Genomic DNA, 19,795 nt, shown 5'->3' with positions numbered 1-19,795 from the left:
AACAAACAGAATGAATAAAGATGTCATATGACTGCCAAGAAGACTAGTGAGCAAACAACCTAACAAACCTCTGAACAAACTAGTCCAATCTAACAATACTCTAAAAGATATGAATTTCTCAGGGGTAGTCATGGTGGTACGGCAGTAGCATTGTTACCTCACAGCAAGAGGTTCTCCCGTTCGATTCACGGCTTGGCTTGGGAGTGCTTTCTGCATGGAGTCTGCATGTCTTCCCCGCGGTTGGGTAGCGTTCGAAAGACATGCGTGTGTAAATGGGCGTGCCTTCGTTGAAGGTTGGGCATCGAACTGGCACCTCTGCGTTTCATAAAAATCTACTGGCAATCATTAGCGGACCGGAGTTCCGCTGTGGCGACCCCTTACCAGGAAAAAGCCGAAAGACAAACAACATTTGAATTTCTCAGGGACAAGAACAAAAAGCAGAATATATAATAAGAGTAAGTGTTATCACGGTCCAAATGCTCCTGTTACTAATAAAATAAATAAATGCTCCAAAAGAGAAGCACAGGAGCAAACCAAGACTGGCAACAAAAATTTGCATAAATCCAGCAGTCACTGAGGCTTATTCAAGCAGCAGAAATAAATGCTAGTTCAAACAATGACTGAATCAGTGCCAAAGACAAGTAAAATCCAAACTGTTTAATTGGTAAGCGCATTCACCCTTGTAAGGGCTTTGTCAAACCATAAGAAACAAATACTGAATAAAATCAAGTCACATTTTCTAAGGAAATAGGGCTGACATCACTTCCTGTTCCTGATTAAAACTTTTCAGTGTGCAAAAATAATATATGTCTATAAAAATGTATACAGAAAAATATATATATATAAACAATATATATATAAAAATATATATAAAAATATACATCTGTATATAAAGGCAAATATAAAACATTTACTAGCATTCTAAAATATGTATGTTTATCTCACAGTGAGTCTCCTATTCTTAAGAACAGGTTTCAACTGAATTTTGTTATTCAGACCTGGTCTAGTCTGATAATCCATTTTAATTCCAGTGCTAATTGCAATACATCACATGTCATTTATTTAGCTAAGTGCACTGCTTGTCAAGCATTCTACGTAGGCAAGACAGACAGATGCCTACAAGATAGAGTAAGGGAGCACCTTTATCACATTCGTACACTGTCTCCACGCAGTGCACTTTCTAAACACATTATAGACAGTAACAATACACATTCATTTGTATTCCTAGTTATACAGATCAATGAACCCAGTGTTAGGGGAGGGTATATATGCAATTACACTGAAACACTGGAATTAAAATGGATTATCAGACTTGGAGCAGACCAGAGACCAGGTCTGAATGACAAAATTCCATTGAAATCTGTTCTTAAGAATAGGAGACTCACTGTGAGATAAACATACATATTTTAGAATGTTAATAAATGTTTTATATTTGCCTTTATATACAGATGTGTTGTATATATATATATATATATATATATATATATATATATATATATATATATATATATATATATTGTTTATATATATAGTTTTCTGTATACATTTTTTATAGACATGTATTATTTTTGCACACTGAAAAGTTTTAATCAGGAACAGGAAGTGATGTCAGCCCTATTTCCTTATAAAATGTGACTTGATTTTATTCAGTGTTTGTTTCTTATGGTTTGACAAAGCCCTTACAGGGTGAACACACTTAACAATAAAACAGCTTGGATTTTACTTGTCTTTGGCACGGATTCAGTCATTATTTGAACTAGCATTTATTTCTGCTGCTTGAATAAGCCTCAGTGACTGCTGGATTTATGCTGATTTTTGTTGTCAGCCTTGGTTTGCTCCTGTGCTTCTCTTTTGGATCATTTATTTGTTTTATTAGTAACAGGAGCATTTGGACCGTGATAACACTTACTCTTATAGTATATTTTACTTATTTTATTTGTTATCACGGTGACATACAGCCTGACATAGAACTGCCTTTTAACTTGGAAACTGCATCGCAAACATCCAAGAGCCTGAATAGGTTTCTGCGATGCGTATGTGAGGAGAATAATCTGTTGATGACGTTTGAGGTATCTAAGGTCGAGACCGAGGCTGGGACATCACCGGAAGTGTTAAATGACCTTACGGAGCGTTTTGAACAACTTGAAGCTGATTTTTTAAAACTAAAACGTTTTACAGACCCAAAGATAACACTCTGAAGTCTGTATTCAACGTAGGATTATTCCAAGAGGCCTACGTGTCCTTAAGATGCCGACAACAGGTTCTACCTATCCAGAGTTGTTGTACAAGTGGCAACAACTCAATCTGGGGGTCACAATTAAGTACATGACTTTACTTAATGAATTCTTCTTTCCTGAAGAACTGCTATTGAGGGAGAAGATCAAGAACTCACAAAACTTTATTTCTACTAATTTTCCTGCAGTTACTGTAGGTAGATTAACAGAGCGACTATTAGACAATTTGTTTTTGTATGAGAAGTTACTTGAGCAAAAACGCTCTAAAATACGGAGGGACACAGTGGATTTTAAAAATGGCCAGGTCTTCTCTTGGCCAAGGACAAAATTTAACAGAAATGACAGTGTTAATTTTAATAGAAATAACAATGTTAATTAATACTGCCAGTTACACCAATGTTAATGGCTCTTCTATTTTGTCTACAGAGAATAAATGGAGTTGTAAGTGTTGTGAATTCTAGTTTAAATCGAAGGCTTAGTCCCAATGTTCATTTACCTGAAACAGTGGAGGTTACTCATGATGTGGATGTTAACCAGGGCACACAGATAGTGGGTAGTGTGAATATAGGTAATGATTTACAAAAACACACTGACTGTACTAATGATATACATGGAAATACACAACCAACTACTTCAGTACAGACTATACCCACCCTTCAACCCAATGCCACCTCACACCCACTCCTAGTTCCTTCGGTCAGAAGGAAGGAGCTCTCTTTGGTGGGTGTACAAGGGTTTACCACTTTCCCCATAGACGAACAACACAGAGGAGGGAAGAACAGATCTATGAGTCAGGACAGGCAGAAAAGGAAAGCCTCAGGAAAATAATTTACGAAACAAACACTGAAGAAGATGTGGGACAAAGTCCCAAGACATTAGTTTGGAATCTTTTAGACAGGGTGTTATCCGAGGACGAAATAGAAATCCTTAACAGGGGTCTATCTTTTATACCTTCAGTTAGGAGTCAAATCACAGACACTATTGCAGATGTGAGGTTGTTTAGTCGGAATGTCCAGCTTAAATTGGACTATGGTATTTCTTCTAAGGAGACACAGCATAATAAGATTTTTAAAAAACCTAGTACTTATGTACCAGTATTACATCCCCTACTAGATGCTTTTACGAAAATGGTAGAGGATGATTTGCATACCCTAGATCAGAATAACATGAAGAAGTAGTAGTATGGGAATTTAACCCCCAGATTGAGAACAGTTTTGAATAATCTAAGGGATGATAAAAACCGTATTATCAGACCAGCTGATAAAGGTGGACCCATAGTGGTGTTTAATAGTGTTGATTATTTACAAAAAATGACTCTCATGTTAAGTGACAGGGATTTTTATGAAATAATTAGTCTGAATGAAGTCCGGAGTAAGGTGCGTAACATATCATATATGTTGCAAGATTTATTACTCAATGAGGTTGTAGATGAAGACCTGTTTAATTTTTTACATGTGATAGATTCCTTGATTCCAGTCATCTAAGGCCTCCCCCCAAGGTAGATAAAAATCCCCGAGACGCACCTATGAGACCAATAGTGGCAGGGAGAGGTTGGGCAACGGAGCCCCCATCCATCTACCTTGAGAAACACCTAAGACCCTTGGTGAATGAATCTACACACATTCTTAAAGACACAAAACATTTTTTACTGGACTTATACTCCAAGGTTGTAGATCTACCGTTAGATATGTATTATAAAATGGTTACCCTGGACGTACAGTCCCTTCTTGCTATGATACCTAACACTGAAGGTGTTGAGAGTGTTATGAGATGTTTACAGAGTTGCGAAGCCTATAGTCCAGCTATGAAAGATTTATTTGGTGCCTTGTTGGAAATTATCCTGGAAAATAACATTTTTCTTTTTAATGAGGTAGCCTATATTCAGAAGGATGGCGTGGCTATGGGCACTTCATGTGCCAACAGCCACGCCAATCTTGCCATGCTGGACTGGGAACGTAATAAGCTGTTTGTCCTAGATAGTTTTAAGAAACATGTTGTTTTCTATGCACGTTTTGTTGATGATCTTTTCCTCCTGTGGACTGGTACAGATAAAGCCCTGGATGACTTCCATAAAGAGATTAACAGTCTAACCATTTTTTTGAACTTTTCTGTTGAAAGTTCAATTAATTGCATACTTTTTTGGATGTTTTTGTTGATAGACTGTCAAACGGGATGCTCAATACTGGAGTCTTTAGAAAAACGTGCTACAGGAATTCCCTATTACATCGGGAAAGTATGCACCCCAATTACATATATAAGAACTTGATAAGGGGACACACGATAAGAGCATCCAGGATGAATCCAAATTATGATAGCTTCTTACAAGAGTTGTCAAATTTAAACAACAGGCTTTTACAAAGAGCATATAGGCCAGATGAGATCACCTCCCACTTTGAAGGTGTTTTGGAGCTGAGGAATGGTATTGCTAGACCATATTTCTCACAACCATATCCAGTAGAGAATGTCCCTGATATATGTCCTGAAGTTAGGAATCCACCAGTTAGAATTGATGGTAGTTATACGCAAGACATAAACAGTATAAGAGAGGTTTTGAACAAGAATTGGAATCTACTTTTACTTGATTAACAACTTAAAAGACATTGTTGGTGAGGAGCCTTATTTTCGATATAGGAACAAGTCTAACCTATACAGATTACTTTGTTACCCTCGCCTATCTACACAGCCTGAGTGTTTGAACAATATTGTGGGTACTGTTCCGTGTAATTTTTGTAATGTTTGCAAACTGTAGATACCAGTTCCCAGTTTACTCACCCAGTTACTTCCTATTGTTTCAAGTTTCAACTCAGTGCTAATTGCAATACATCACATGTCATTTATTTAGCTAAGTGCACTGCTTGTCAAGCATTCTACATAGGCAAGACAGACAGATGCCAATGAGACAGAGTAAGGGAACACCTTTATCACATTCGTACACTGTCTCCATGCAGTGCACTTTCTAAACACATTATAGACAGTGACAATACACATTCATTTGTATTCTTAGTTATACAGATCAATGAACCCAGTGTTAGGGGAGGGGATATATGCAATTACACTGAAACAATGGAATTAAAATGGATTATCAGACTTACAGCAGACCGGAGACCAGGTCTGAAGGTCTGAATGACAAAATTCCACTGAAACCTGTTCTTAAGAATAGGAGACTCACTGTGAGATAAACATACATATTTTAGAATGTTAATAAATGTTTTATATTTGCCTTTATATACAGATGTATATATATATATATATATATATATATATATATATATATTGTTTATATATATAGTTTTCTGTATACATTTTGTTATAGACATATATGATTTTTGCACACTGAAAAGTTTCAATCAGGAACAGAAAGTGATGTCAGCCCTATTTCCTTATAAAATGTGACTTGATTTTATTCAGTGTTTGTTTCTTATGGTTTGACAAAGCCCTTACAGGGTGAAAGCGCTTACCAATAAAACAGCTTGGATTTTACTTGTCTTTGGCACGGATTCAGTCATAGTTTGAACTAGCATTTATTTCTGCTGCTTGAATAAGCCTCAGTGACTGCTGAATTTATGCTGATTTTTGTTGTCAGCCTTGGTTTGCTCCTGTGCTTCTCTTTTGGATCAAAAAGCAGAATATGCAAGCTTGATGAACAGCAAATAAGTTATCAAGAAGAAGACACTCTTCATACTACAAATGCACTTTCCAAGGTAAAAGAAAAGCAGAGGGCAGCCCTCTGAACTTTGTGAGCACCTGGGAGACCTCATTATTATCTTAAGCTATTTCTTTCGGTTTTATTTATTTATTTATTTATCCTTTCCTTTTGTTGACCAGCTTAGTCCCACTAGGCTAGTTGCCTCATTTCTGGGTAGATCCAAACTGGTATTTCTACTACTAGGGAACTTCCCCTACTCATCATTGTTGTGAGTGGAACCCATTTTGCAGGAGCACTCCCTGTTTCTGCTCCAGGTGCACAGGTGACCAGGAGAAAAAGCGAGACAGAAGGAGATGAAGTGGTGAGAGAAATGGAGGAGAATAGAGACTGCAGAATGTGTGTGGGATTCTGAGGAGATATTTCAAAGTAGTCTGTTTGATGGAGATAATTCAGCAAATGATGGATGAAATCTGCTTCATGGAGATGCGTCAGCAAATGATGGCTGTACAGTTACAACCTTCCAGTTGGGAAGGTTGCAGGATGATTTACTTAAAGAAATTGTGATGCAGAGTGAGCCAGAAAATTAAGGAGATGTTTCCTGGGGGCATTATGGAGAAAATACAAAAGGAGGATGCAGAGACAATCAGTGGTGAAATGGAAAAGAAAGCATATGCAGAGCAAGTAAAAGAAGGCAAAAGTGGAGTAGCAGAAGAAAACAAAAAACAAAAAAGTATGTGGTACGGATTTAAAGTAAAGGACACAAAGAAATTGACAGGCATGAAGTGTGGGACAATTTAATAGCTCCTTTGGGTGTAGCACATGAGGTAAGAGCATTTGTACTTACTAACAAAGAGACGTTTTGTGACATCATATTTCAGACTGTTTTTCAATGGAAAATTTTCTTGGAGATTATGAAAAAAATAAAGAATGTAAACCCATGGAATATTTATGTGATAAAAGTATTTAACAGGGAACCAAAAAGAAAATTCATGTACAATTGTGAACACAAGTACAAAGAGAGACATTGAAAGGACATTTGAAACTTTATGTAAAGAAATACTGCACACTGCAAAAGTTTATGACAAAAGGTTTTATGGACTGGTGGATGGGATTGTAATACTGCACTAAAAATAGAAAAAAAAAAAAAAATATATATATATATATATATATATATATATATATATACACACACACATATATATATATATATATATATATACACACACACACACACACACATCTACCGAGCATTATAAATGAGGAGAACAGGGGTGTTGAAAAATACTGGGGAAAACCCCAAAAAAAAAGAAGTAATCTACTTACTATAACATTCCATCTATATTGTCGATTTTCATTTCTCCTCACATAGAGATTCTGATCTGTCGGATCTTACTCGATTTTTCATACTTTACCTTTTTTTCTTCCTTTTTTATTAAGTTTCAACTTTCAACACTTTCTTCCTTGTCTTATTAAAACTTCCTTTTTTTCAGTAACTGCTACTTTCAGTAACTGCTTTTTATTAGGGTACCTACACTTTCCCTCCCTTATACCCTTCGGGGTAACTCTGCTACTATTGTTGGTAGCTTTCCCTCTTCTTCCTCCTTTCACTTTCTCTCCTACTGATAAGTAGAGCGTTATAAATGGAAATGTTATTGCCATTTTTTTTTTGTTTAAGACTGCCTGTTTTCTTGACTGTGCAAGTGCATACCAGTATGTGTGTGTGTGTGTGTCCCCTGCCATACTTTACTATGGCTGACAAATCTGAAAAGCCAGCTGGCTTTAAGAAATGTTCTAAGTGCGGTCAGAAAAATTCCCTTTAGTGACTCGCACAGTTTGTGTTTACTGTTTGGGCCCCCTCCACTTATAGGAGGACTGTTTGATTTGTAATTCCTTCAATCATAGGGCCTTACTAAGTCCCCTTCAACTCCTACCCATAAAGTCCAGGATTCATCCAAGTCGTCCACTCCTCCATTGGTTCCTCCTCCGACTTCAGGGCAAGCTTTGGAGCTATTGGATCAGACATGCCTGGTGTCTTACGGCTCAGACCAGAGAATTTATTTTTCTTCAGATCAAGCCTGTGCTTAGTGCTCCTCTGCTTTGTTGGAGCCAGAGAGTGCTCTGAGCTGTAGTGAGCCTCACAGGCCACGAGTGTGTTCGACTCGAGTGCCTTCTGAGCAGTCGATGCACCTCGGGGCTTCAGCGCAGGTCAGCTCGGTTCCAGCTTCTTCTCCAGGCAAGCTGTCTTTGGAGCTTGAGAGATCCCCGGGTCCATAAATTTGGTCTGTCAGATCTGGTGTATTTTTCTGCTCAGGAGCATTGAGCCTTTGGAGCGCCGGACAAGGCCGTAACTGCCTCTACAGCTAGGAAGACACCTCCTCTCCTCTGATCCACAGTCTTCCCATCAGCAGCCCTTGCACACCCATTCTTACTATAACATTCTACAGGAACAGCAGTTCCTTAGGGCCCAGGATACCTGTAAGGCTACCTTCACCTCTTTTGATACCTCCCCAGAGTATCCCGCTGAGGAGGTCCTCAGAAGAGGACTTGCAAGAGGAAACATTTGGACTCCACTAAGGAGATGGCCAAAGAAGACATCAACCTCGGTGAGGGAGAAGGATCCCCATTTGTCACCCTCCTGAGGATGTTTCCTTCGAGGACATCCTGGAGATCTTGAAACAGAGCAGTGGCTGACAGACCAGTAATCCTTCACTTGAGGAATTGGTGTAGCTGGCAGCCTTTGGATCCTGAACGTCTACCTCCTGGGTGACTCCACCTGTTGATGGCGCATAGACCTGATCTTCTGGCAGGCATGGGAGACCCCAGACTCCACTGAGCCAACTCCCAGGAGACCTAACTAAATAATTACAAAGCGAACAGACAAAAAGTTTTGGATTAAAGGGGTTGCAGTAGAAGCCGTGGTTGTCACAGCAGCTACCAAGAAGGAACTCTCACAGAACAGTTCCACTATCCATCTCCCTAATAAGGATTCCAGGATGTTGGACAGATGCAGGAAGAGAGTTTTCTCTTCAGCCACCTTGCCTTACTGTCGCTGAATTACTTTTCCAATTTTAATAGACTTCAGAGGGATCTGATCAAGGAGCTCACAGATACCCTTGAGGGAGCCGTAGCTGAAGGGGTCCAAGAAAGGGTTACGTCCCAGCTGGCAACCCTACATTCTAAAGCTGATTCTTATATGAGGCTCACATCACATGCAGCTGAGGGAATGAGCAGAACGTCAGGTTCAGGCATATCTATGAGGAGGTATGTCTGGATGCACATTTGCAACTTTGCGGAGCATTTTAAGTCCTTGCTCATCAACCCTCCATTTGACAGCACATCCCTTTTTGGTCCCAAGGTCAAAGATATGCTATCCATGTGTGAAAAGGAGGGTAAGACCCTTTCTGCCGTGGGAACGTTTTTCTACCCCTCAGAGACCATATCCAAAGAGTCAGAGAGGTGGTAGCAAAATGTGGTTCAAAAAAATCGCATGGGTCTTATCCTGTCGCATTGGAAAGAGGTCCTGCAGAGGGGGGAACAATTCTGTAAGATGCCACCCTCATGGCACAGGAGGCACAAAGGACCCTTCTTTTGGAAACCCTTTTAACACTCCTGAAATGAGGCCTGATTGCCTGCCACTGCGGGCAATCAGGGTCGACTATCCCTGCACTGAAGATCCCAGCTAAACATAACCACTGACATACGGATGCAGAGGATAATAGCCAGAGGTTATGAATACCCTTTTGCCACCCACCTCCCCCAAACAACAAAATCCTGGACATTCCACCCAGTCAAAAGGATCATGTATTTGTTCAGATACAGAAACTGCTAGACAAGAGAGTTATCCAAGAGGTACCCTCAGACCAGACAGGATTCAGAACTTATAGTTCTTTTTAGTTCCAAAGCAAACAGTGACTGTAGACCAATACTGGATCTCAGCAGAGTAAACAAGTCAGTTTGCCACCAAAAGTTCCAAATGGTCATGGTACAGTCCCGTACTTCTTTTTTTGGAACAGCGTGACTGGATGTGCTCCACAGATCTTCAGGATGCATACTACCATATAAAGATGGACAGGCAATCCAGGAGCCATTTATGATTCTGGCAGGCAGCCAGTAATTACCCGTTCACAACACTACCCTTTGGTCTCGCTACCACCCCCGGTGTTCATCAAATGCATGGCAGTGGTAGCGGCTCAACTGAGATGACAAAGAATCTGCATGTTTCCCCTATTTAGATGACTTGCTCATTTCTGCCCCGACCAAGCATCTACTTATCAAAGCAAGGGACTGTGTTATCCACACCTGCAAAGAGTTAAGCACAACCATTAATTATGAAAAATCTCAGCTGAAACCTTCCCAAACATTGGAATTTGTAGAAACAGTCTTAGATACCAGTCAGATGATCACAAAACTTCCATCCACTAGGGTATAGACAATCAGAAGCCAAACTCATAAGCTGCTTCAAAAGAGGATAGCTGCCCAATACATCCTACAGGCTCTCAGCAGCTTTCACTCTGGTCCGACTAGGAAGACTTCAGATGCAAATACTACAATGGTTCCTAGCTGCAAAGTGGTCAATTCTCCACCACCGTATGCCCTACCAGATTCTCATTACTGATGCTTACAAAAGAGATCCCTCCTGGTGGATTAATTCTACTCAACACAAGGCCAACCCTTTGTTCCTCCACAGTCGCAGGCCACTGTAATGATGGATGCTTCCCAGATAGGGTGGGGGGGCATTATCTAGGGAAGACTGTTCATAGCACATAGCCTGCCAATGAGGCCAGTTTACAGATAAATGTCCTGGAGATGAGAGAAGTGCTACTAGTGTTGCAGGCCTTTCAAAATGCAGTGGTGATTCAGTCAGGCAACATGTCAGTGATCTGGTACATAAACAAATAGAGAGGAACCAGATCATACCCCCTGTGTCAAGAAGCACTCCAGGTGTGGCAGTGGGCAATCTCTTCCAACCATTTTCTACCAACATACATTCCAGGAAGAGTCCAACATGATAGCGGACAGGCTGAGCAGATCCATTCTCATGCCATACAAATGGGCCCTCAACCAGAAAGAGGCAGAAGAAATTTTCCGCAGATGGGGCCAGCCTTGCTGTGATCTCTCTGCATTCCCCCTGAACAACAAATGCAGCAACTACTTTTCCCCAATTCCCTCGATCGGGGAGTCACCGAGGGATGCTCTGATGCACGACTGGCCTCCCAGTCTACTGTATGCCTTCCCCCCACTCCCTTGATTCCCAAATTTCTCCAGAAAGCTAACAAGCTGAAGAGAATGGTAATACTCATTGCCCCTTTTTGGCCCCAACAAATCTGGTTTCCCTTCCTTTGGCCTCATTTACAGAGAAAACCTTGTAGACTCTGGATGCCACTTCAGATCTACTGCTACATCCAACAGGAATGATTCACCCCAGTCTGTTCAACCTCAAGCTGATGGCTCGGTTTCTCCAATTCTATTAATAGAGAAACAACTTATGCTCTCCTCTCCAGTCTATCATATTTTACTATCCTCCTATAAACCTTCCACTCAAAAACGTTACAGGAGCAAATGGAAAATATTTGTATCCTGGGATCAACAGCATGATGTAGACACCTTTACTGCACCAGTCTACTCTACCCTTGAATTCTTGGCTCACTTTTTTGATAATCGAGCAGCTGCCTCTACAATTAAAGTGCAATTAGCAGCAATCTCTGATTTTCATGTTGGGAAAGATAACTCATCACTGAACCCACAAACTCTGCAAAGCCTTTTTGAAGGGAACCCTTTCGCTAAGATCACCTCATAAGGTCCCCTCCATGGGACCAAAACTTAGTGCTGCGTTTTATTGTCCAGCCCCCTTCTGAACCCACAGCTACATGTGATTAAAAATTTTTGTCTTGGAAGACCATCTTCATAGTGGCCATTACATTTATAGGAGAATATCAGAAATTCAGCCCTTATCTTCCCAACCTCCATATCTGATTTTCCATAAAGACAGAGTATCCTTACCCATCAGCCCCTCCTTTTTACCTAAAATTGTTTCAGAGTCCAATATCAATAGAACCATTAACTTGCCCATTTTTTTTCCTAACTTCAGTAACAAAGATGAATACGTACTGAATTTGATGGATGTCCATAGGCAATTACGTTTTTTATCTACCCAGGACGAAAGAGTTTAGGAAGGCAAATCAATAATTTATCTCCTTTGCAGGCCCTAGGAAAGGCCTTCCAGTATCCAAAGTTACTCTAGCAAAATGGCTGTCATTGTATTTGCTTCATCTACTCCAAACAAGGTATAAATCTTCCCAAACCAGTTCAATGTCACACAACCAGAGCCATGGTGACTTTGGCAGATTTTCAGACTAATGCATCCACGGACGAAATTTGTGCAGTGGCCACATGGGCTAATCATCATACCTTGAAGGGCCTCTTTTGGTTCGATGGTTCTGAGGAACATCCTTCCACAAGTCCACCCAAGATAAAGGTAGCTGGGGACACTGCCCCATATGTGAGGATGAAATGAAAATTGACAATATCAGATAAAGAAGTTATGTACTTACCATAACAATCCAAATGTATGTCGAATTTCATTTCTCCTCACATGCCCCCATATTTTGCTCCTTGTAGTGCAAGAAGTTCTATACTGGTAGATTGGCTATACTTCTCCATACTCCAGAAATGGTCTCACTATGGTCATTTTTATGTGAAATTCTCTTTATACTTTACTTTGTACACCTACATAAGATAGCCTTACCGAATAAGATCTGAGGTAACAGGAAAAGATGTATTATGGGTAAGAGGAGCCAAGCCAGCAACTTGTTTTCTAGCATCTGCTCAAAGCTCCGAGCTCCTCCCCTACCCATAATGCACTACCATCTCCTACCTTCCCTCAGATCGAGTTTGCTGCGACTAAATATTTTAGCAACTCAGCCCAATCAACCAGACCTGTATATGGACATGACAAGGTCCGGGGGACGGAGGGAGGGAAGGTTGCAGAAAAATGAAGTATGACTACTCAGATGGAACGTTATGGTGAGTACATAACTTCTTTATCTGTAGTAGTTAACTTCATTTTATCTGCAACCTGTGGGACAGAGTCCCCAGCTACTCCGATCCTGGGAGGCCTTTATGAAAGGATATTCCTGAGCACCGCAGAGCCAAAGGATGCTCTACCTCTAGAAATCAGGTCTAATCTATAATGGAAATGAAGGTATGTGAATTGGCCCAGGTTGTTGCTGCATAAATGTCGTCCAAAGAAACCCTAGACCAGAAGTCGCCATGGACCTGGTAGCGTGAGTTTTAACAATACCAGGAGGAGATAAACCTTTTGCTTCGTAGACATGCGAAATGCAAACAGTGATCCATCTAGCCAACGAAACATTAGAAATAGCTTTTCCCAAAAAGGATTTGGAAAAGGAAACTAACAACTGGTCAGACTTGCGGAATTATTTTGTTCTATGAAGATAGAAGCAAAGTTGTCTACGAAAATCTAACAAATCAAGTTTGTATTCACCCTTGTTTTGGAAATTAGGAAAGAAAACATACAAAATAATGGACTGGTTTATGTTTACTTCAGATGCCACTTTAGGTAAAAAAGAAGGATAGTACAGATAGAGACCCTATCCTTATGGAAGACCAAATAAGGATGCATGGCAGACAGAGCTTGAAGCTCAGAAACCCTCCTAGCTGATGAAATGGCGACTAGGAAAGCTGTCTTCCAGGATAAAAATTTTAAATCCACCGATGCTGCAGGTTCGAATGGGGGAGCCACCAATGCCTGTAGGACAAAGGTAAGGTCCCAAGGGGGCACTGAATCCTTGACAAGAGGCCGCAAAAGAAAAGTGCCTTTAAGAAAAGCCTTACACAGCCTAGAAGAGGCTAAGGCGATGCCTTCACCAACATGAAAATTAGAAATGGCTGCAAGTGTACTTTCACTGTGGAGGAGCTAGCTCCTTGCTGAAAAATAACAGACAAGAAATCCAACACCGCTGGAACAGGGGCTGTAAAGGGATCTAGATTTCTCTGCGAGGCCCAAATGAAAAAATGGTTCCATTTACTGCGATAAAGTTTCCTAGTGGAATCTCTAAGAGAAGCCACCAGTATGGATTTTACAGGGGATGAAAGACCGAGAGTCCTGGCAATCAATGGAACTGGAGCAACCAAGCTGTCAGCTTGAGGCTGCCCAGGTCGGGCGGGCGAACACCTGAAGGATGGGATATTAGATCTGGGCAGGGATCCAGAACCCACAGAGGAGCTAAGAGATGAGACCAAAGGAATGGGAACCAAACCTGGCGAGGCCAGAACTGGACAATGAGGATAACTTTGCACCACAGTCGGCAAGCTTTCTGAAGAAACTTCAGAATGTGTGACAAGGGTGGGTAAGATTACAGAAGCCTGGGGGGGCAAGCATAGACTACAGCATCTCTTGGGGCATCCCCAGGTGAGGGAATCAGAGCGAAGAACTCGCTGCACTTCACGTTGGAAGGAGATGCAAAGAGATCGCAGCAAGGATGACCCCAAGCAAGGAATATCTCCTCCGCTACTGACGGTTTCAGAGACCACTCATACGGCATCAGAAAAGCCTGACTCAATCTGTCCGATAAAATGTTGGAGCGCCCCGGGATGTGCGTTGCTATCAGAAACCGACCGGTGGAAATCGCCCGCTCCCACACTCTCATGGCCTCACGACACAGGGGGTAGGATCTGGTTTCCCCATGCTTGTTGCTATACCAAACAACCGCCATGTTGTCTGACTGAAATGCAATCAATCCGAGAGGGAGGACAGTGTGAAAGGCTTCCAACGCTATAAGCACTGCCCTCATTTCTAGAACATTTATATGCAACTTGGTCTCTCTCTGGGACCATGTGCCTTAGACTGTCCTTCCCGAACAGTGTCCCCACCACCAGAGTTGGGAGGCGTCCATGGTCACTGTGGCTTGGACTGGAGATGACGCAAAGGGGCGTCCTTCTATAACCTCCGGTGAATTTAACCATAAAAGAAGGGACATCCTGCAGATGTGACTGATCCTGATCGGAAATTCCATAGGCAGGTCTAGCCAAGACTACTGAACAGCCAGAGTCCATTGAAGAATCCGCATATGAAGGTGCACACAAGAGAGAATCGATATAGAGGCAGCCATGGAGCCCAGTGCCCGGAAAACCTCGCTCGCCTTTGGAGACTTGAAGTTCACTATTTCAGCTATGTGGCAACTGAGGTATAAGATCCTGTCCTGGAGTTAAAAATACTTTCATCTGCAAAGTGTCTAGCCATGCCCCGATGAAGTCTAAAACTTGTACTGGTTGCAACTGGGATTTTTAAACATTGACTGTAATCCCCAATAGATCTGCCAACCGAATAAAATAGTCTCGGGCTAGACAAAGAAGACGCTTGTTGGACGTAGCGAAGAGCCAGTCGTCCAGGTAAGGAAATACCTGAATACCCTAAAGCCTCAGGTGAACCACAACAATTGCCATTACCTTGGTGAACACCCTGGGGGCTGTGGTGAGCCTGAAGGGTAGGGCTCTGAACTGAAAGTAACTGGCTCCCAGCCGGAAGCGCAGAAACCTCCTGGAGATTCTGTGGATCTTGATGTGGTAGTAAGCATCCTGGAGGTCTAACGAGCACATCCAGTCGCATTCTCGGAGAAAAGGTAGAATGGACTGTAGGGTGACCATCCGGAACTTCTGTTTGGCGACAGGTTCAAAGCTGAAAGATCTAGAATGGGCCTGAGGTCTCCCGTCTTTTTTGGCACTAAAAAGAACCTTGAGTAAATGCCTGATCTGGACTGGTCAGGGGGGACATGTTCGATGGCTCGTTTGAGAAGCAGCTTTGAAACTTCAAGAGCTGCAGCCTCCCTGTGAGTGGGTGGAACATCCGGGAGGTGTTTTGGAACATTTGGAGGGGCAACAAATGGGATAGTGTAACCTCTGGATATAATCTGTAACACCCAGCGATCTGTCGTTATGGACTCACATGCCGCTGGGTATAAGAACAATCTCCCCCCGACTGCCTCAGAGTAGGGCAGCCAGGCAACCCCTCAGGGCTGCTGAGCGGGTCTATCAGAAAAAGGTTCCCTAGACCCAAAATTCCTGGGACCCCCTATAAATCTGGGTAGGCGTCGATCCTGTCCCCCTCTGCCTCTGGGGGAATATTTGTCCTGGGAATACCGGGAAAACTGAGATTTTCAGAACTACATCTTCTTTTGCCCTCTTTAATTCCTAGAGAAGGACCACTGAGGGTTAGAGAAGCGGATCCCGATGGCAGACAAAGTCTTCCCATCTTTTTCGCTCTGGACAAGTGTGTCACGTACTGTCTTCCCGAAAAGGGAAGAACCGTTGTAGGGAGCATTAATAAATGACGCCTTGAAAGGGTCCGCGAACTGACACAACCTACGCATGTCCCAGCCGCCCTAGCTGCTCCTTCCGTGGCATGGGAAAGGAGCCGCATAGACGTGTTCGATACTGACTTCAGAGTCAACATTTTCGCAGAGAACAGCTGTTTGTCCTGTGGTCCTAAGGACTCTGGGGGCGACTCAGTGAATTCCGATACAAGTTATCGCTGAAGTCGGATCACATGTGCAAACAGCTCAGCTCACGGATTGAAAAGGTCGCTGAGGAATAAACGCGCTTCCCAAACCTATCCACCGACCTGGACTCCTTGTCTGGAGGGTGGACTGAGGAACTCTCATGCGCTACCTCCTTCTTGGTGGCCGCTGCGACCAACATAGCATCAACTGGGACTCCTTTTGACCAAGGTCGTCTGTCAGTGGGAGGAGATAAAATCTTGTCGGGGCATTGGAGATGGGATCTACGTTGTCAGGCTCCTTCCATGCCCACGTGGTGATAAGGTCCACCAAGGGGTCCGCTGGCAGAGACACCCAGTAAGTAGATGGGCCTGTGCCAAAGGCCTCCAGGAACATTGACTCATCCACAGAAGGTTTTGGTGCTGACCAACCTCCCCCTCTGGCAGGGGATCTCCATGATGTCTCCAAAGGAGATGTCGTTGGGAGGTGACTTGGGGGAACCTTCTCCTTCCTCTAAGTCAGTGTCCGTAGTGAGGGACTCAGGGGAGTCCAAGTGCCTCCTTTTGCACTTGCGCTTACAATGCCCTCATCAGTGGGACACTCTGAAGAGGACTTGTGAGCCGCAGGGGGTTCCTCAGGGTGGATAACCTGGGGCTCCTCTGACACGGGCTGTCCTTGAGACAGGATGAAGGGAGTCATCGCCAAATCCAGAGGGGTCTGGGTGGAATCCGAGGGGATGGACTGGGATCTCAATCCCTGGGACAGAACCCTCTCCACCACTTCGAAGGCTGAAGGAGAGCGTACCTCCTTGGCACCCAGCGAGGAGGAAGCCCTCTTCAGATCCGAAGCAGGGACCGGAACCGAAGCAAGGGTAGCCTGAGGTCCAAGGAAACGGGTCGGATCCGAAACAGGCAGAGCCGAAGAATCCATTCCCTCGGGTCAGACTCCCTGTCCGCGGCTCCTAGACTCACTTGGCTCTGAACTAGTCGGATCAGAGCAGCTCAAGGTTACAGCTGGAGTCAAGGTTGGGGGTACCATGAGCGCCGAGCTACCAGCTCCAAAAAATCTTGGATCCAAGAACCCCGAAGCCGAAGTACGGATCGAGGAAGGAGAGATGGGGCAGAAAAGAGACATGGAGGTCCGCCCTCCAGAGGGAGAGGGGCCTGGCAAGACTCCCATCTGTATTTGGGTCTGAATGAATCCCCGCATCATCCTCTCCATGTCTAAGTCTGAAAAGCTCCGAGTTGATCGTGAAGAAGCCACTGACTCAGATCTGGCTGGTCTGCGCTGTGAGGGCGAGGAAGGCCTCGGATCCGAAGTTTCCAACAACTCCTGTGAAAAACGAGGAGACCAGAGCCGTGGAGAAACTGGCCTCATGGACTTAATAGAGGGAATAAGGAAGAGCTCCCTGTCCAGGGACCTCTTGCAAGGTCTATCCCTTTTCTTGTCCCTATCCTCCTTGAGCCTTTCTCTGTCTTTGTCTTTGTCTGCTACACCCACTGTAGCTTTTTCCTTGCCTGACCCAGCAACAGAAGAAATGAGAGTTTGAGTCCCTGTCTGGGTGGGAGGTTGAGTGGGAGCAATGGGTAGTGAGGCCGTTGCAGACTCCAGCATAGATGCAGAAAGAAGGCCTTTGGCTACCAATTTGACCTTCCGATCCCTGAGCGCTCTAGAGTTGAACCCAGTGCAGATTGCACATTGAGTCGACATATGGGACACTCCCAAACAAATTACACACAGAGTGTGACCACCAGCCGGTGAGAGCTTATGGCCACATTCTGTGCATTTTCTAAACACTGATTTTGGCTGATCAGCCATGGTCCTGCAGCAAACACACTCCCTACAAAGATCACCACATAAAAACACACGTAGGGGAAGGGCAGGCATAACAACTTCTCTACAGAGATTTAAAACAAAAACTTTTTTTTTTGAACTAACTGACGAAAAAGCGATATACTAGTGGGGGAGGAAGGGAAACAACTAACACAGGCACACTAAAGACAAAAAATTTTTAGTCTTACTATCCCTGAGCTCTGAGCGAAGGAGACCACAATGCTCACTATGATGAGGCAAACGAGATCTGAGGGAAGGTAGGAGATGATAGTGCATTGTGGGATCCGAATAACCACAGGTTGCAGATAAAATGAAGTTAATTACTTCAGATGCTATTGTAACGGCCTAGTTGAAGCCAGTGGATTGGATCCAAACCTATACGTGAGGATGAAATAAAAATTGACAATATCAGATTTTTTTTTTTTTATGGAAAAGAAAGACATTTGATAAGTAACTATGACAAAACAAAATATTACATTTGTGGTGAAATGGGACATGATGCAAAATACGTGAAATTAAATGTTATTAATAAAAACATTGGATATTTATGGATGGATTGCAAAAATTCAGGTAAAATAAGGAAAAAGAAAGAGAAGAAAATGAACAAAGAGAAGACATTTTCGTAGTAGTAGAAATAGAAGAAATATAGACTGCATAAATAAAGAAGAGAACAAAGAAGAAGGTTCTGAAATAAGTGATGAAGACAAATTGGGAGGTAGTAAAATAAAAAGCATTCTATGGGGAAAAGGGTAAAACAAAAACAAACAAAAAAAGAAAATGTAAATGGATAAGTAGAAAATCAAAAAGAAAGGAAATGGATTATAAAATAATATATACAACTGACAGGGGGGGTTGATACAATGGTTAAGGTATATGACTCACAGACATAAGGTACAGCTGCTTGATTCTCACCTTTTGGAGGGACATTGGTTAGGCTTAGAATGGCCTGTTAAGAAAGCTAGTCTAGTAATTAGTTATGCACTTATCAAACCCAGAATCTAAGGAAAAGGGAAAATGAAAATTTTAGTGTGCGTTGTACAAATGTGAATAGTATTAATATAGTAAAAAGAATAGGGATTTTGGAGTGCTGTAATACAAGTGATCTAGATCTAAATATTAGAAGATGCAATATTTTTAACATCAACAAAGATTACAAACAGAGAAACTATGGGTACGAAAGAATCTGCAATTTGGGAAACGAGAGATGTCCTGGAATAGCCGTACTTTGTAGAATTACAGTAAAGATATTGGATGTAACTTTAGCAAAAATAGTAAGATTAACACTGTAGATTTAAAATGGAAAGAACAAGTATATAGAATTGTACATTATATGCTTATGCTAACTCTAAAGAAAAGTTTATTTCATCAAATTTTATAATACATAGTGACACAAATGAATACACCGAACTTTAACTGTGATTTAAGACACAAGTGTAAAAAGAAAGGAAATGATACAAAAAATGTTAGAAGTTAAAATCTGGCAAATTAAAACTTTGGAACAAAAATTCATGGACTTACAATAGGGGTATGCATAGAAAGGAAATATACTATTTTATAGTATCAAAAGG

The 19,795-nt window shown here is 42.3% G+C and overlaps 1 protein-coding gene across 1 annotated transcript in view; it reads right to left on the bottom strand.

Annotated features, from left to right (window-relative positions):
• Nucleotides 1-19,795, bottom strand: part of ZC3H6 (zinc finger CCCH-type containing 6) — a 1,382,498-nt gene that overhangs the window by 670,837 nt on the left and 691,866 nt on the right. The gene's annotated exons all lie outside the window — the stretch shown is intronic.

This window comes from Protopterus annectens, chromosome 1.part2, assembly GCF_019279795.1.
Source record: "Protopterus annectens isolate FY-2018-M chromosome 1.part2, PAN1.0, whole genome shotgun sequence".
Classification (NCBI taxonomy): domain Eukaryota; kingdom Metazoa; phylum Chordata; order Ceratodontiformes; family Protopteridae; genus Protopterus; species Protopterus annectens.
Note: the sequence above shows the minus strand (reverse complement) of the source record. Positions and strands in the feature narration are given on the sequence as shown.